The sequence below is a fragment of the Meles meles genome, unplaced genomic scaffold (assembly GCF_922984935.1).
Source record: "Meles meles unplaced genomic scaffold, mMelMel3.1 paternal haplotype, whole genome shotgun sequence".
Taxonomy (NCBI): Eukaryota; Metazoa; Chordata; class Mammalia; order Carnivora; family Mustelidae; genus Meles; species Meles meles.
In genome coordinates, this window is record NW_025721142.1 from 563,675 (window position 1) to 565,930 (window position 2,256).

Sequence of the window (2,256 nt, forward strand, 5' to 3'; positions counted from 1 at the left end):
CCGAGTCAAAATCAAGAGTTGGACTAACTGACTGAGCCTCCCAGATGCTCCTCCTCCTTTCTAACATAGGCAGTGATTGCTCTACATGGTGCTGTCCATTGATTGTGCTGTGTCCCACACATTTTCATATGTTGTATGTTCATTTTCCTTCACTTCAATGCATTGGGATTTGATCTTTGATCTTTGATCATCTAGAAGGTCACTTTCTCAGTGTTTGGATATTTGTTAGTTTTCTCCTTTGGATACCTAGTTTGCTTTTTAAATACATTTTTTTTAATGTTGAAATTGTACTTCCGAGAAATTGATCGATAGGGTTGTCTTTGTTTCGGGTGTACAATAGAGCGATTCCCCTCCCCTACCCCACCTGCTGTCAGCTCCGGTTGCAGGCACTGATGTCCCTTGGAGACTCAGGTGCACCTCCCCCACCCCTCCTCCCTTCAGCTCCTGTTGCCAGGCACTGGTTTGCGTTGGAGACGGAACTCTCGTAGGGGTTCCAAGCACATCCTAGTGGCCCAGAAGACACTGGTGATGGGAGACCAAGCCACAAGGCTCTTTGGAGCCAGCTGGGGGCCATCCAAATGCCTCCCCACACAGTTCTGGAGCCGCTGTGGGCTGTCCTGGAGCAGCTGTGGGCTGCTGGGTTGGTGATAGACGAACGTTGGCCACATGTGCCACGAGTCTCTGGGTTTCGCTGGGAGATCCTGGTGTGCACTGCAGTGGTGGTGTTCCTGGGAAAGAGTGCACTCAGCTTCCGAAGAAGAAAGTGGCAGTGTGCCCAGAACGAGGAAGTCTCTGGAAAAGGCATGGAGAAGACCGAACCGGACGCACAAGCCCGTGGAGCTGTCGCTTCATCCGAGCCGAAGGCCAGTCCTCTCCCGTTCCAGCTTCTTGCTCTGGCTGCCCTGAATCAAGATGCCGGGTATTGGTCAGTGGGAAACACCACGCAACTGCTGAAGGGAGTTCGGGAAAGGCTGTTGAAGAGCCCTCACCAGCTGCCTCATGAAAATCCCATCTGTGGAGCAGCCCAGGAAGATGGAGAAGCCCTGGTGAGGAAAACACCAGAAGGCTTCAAGGACAGCCGTGATCTGCAGGCAAGTGCAGACCCGCTGGTTCAGGAGATTGGCAGCTGTGGACAGAGAGTGCAGGACGAGGCAGGGCAGGCAGGCAGGCCAGAGCTTCCTGAAGGAGGAGTGCGGCGGCAGGCCAGCGCTGAGGGCCAGAGCCAACAGCACACCCTCAGCCAGATCCTCCTGAAGGGGATGCATGTGCTAGAGCTGCTTGGAGATCATCTGGAAGGTGGGGGCTCAAGGAGGCAGGTGGAGACTGGCTCCTCCTCCCCTGACCACGTGCCCTCAGGCGGGAGCCCCGTGAACCAATTCAAGCCGTCCAGGGCACTGAAGAAGGCACGTCAGAGGAAAGAAGAGCTCCCAAGAAACCCAACAAGCCACCAAGCTGAGCAAGGACCTGTTCACCTTCGGAACACCCTCCTGGATGGTGAGATTCCGAAGTTGCGCCTGAAGCTTGAGGCAGAGCCGAAGCTGTGCGAAGAGCACCTCAGACACCTGGAGAGGAAGATGATGGAGGAGAAGGCACGCTGCCTGCAAGTGAAGAACGAGCTTGCCAAGGTGCGCAGGAAGGCGGATGCTGCCCACTGGCACTTGGGCCTCTATAGGAACATGGCCGCCGACCTGCACCGAGAATGGCAGCAAATCGCCTCCTTGCATGAGCGGGAGCGCCTCCTGGTGGAGAAGAGGAGTGAGGAGAGCCAGAAGGCTGTCCTGTGGGCAGAGAGGGAGTTCCAAAGGCTCCAGGCCCAAAACCATTGCCTCAGGCAGAAGCTGGCCAACTCTGGGCCCAAGGTCCAGCCTGTCTCCGGGGGGCCTCCTGCTCCTGCTCCTGCTGTTCCGGGCACAGCCTCCAAATACCCTCAAGGGCCAAAGGCTCCCCTGAAACCCAGGAAGCCCAAGAAGGGAGCAAGGGTGCACTAGCCAGACTCCAAGTTCTCGGGTCCCCTGCAGGTCTGATTCCCTTGCCCAGCAGCCACCAACACTCACAACCAGAGCACCAAAGCTAATGTGCTTACCCCTTCAGCCATACCCATGGCTCCTTTGACTTGAGATCCACCCCATCCTTTAGCCTGATGCTCCATATTCCCTGGAGCCGTATGAGTGTGAGAGAATATTTTCCAGTGTTAAGCGTAACACAAATAAAAATAAAAATATCCAATGGCTGAGACTACTGCTACTGAGAATGGAT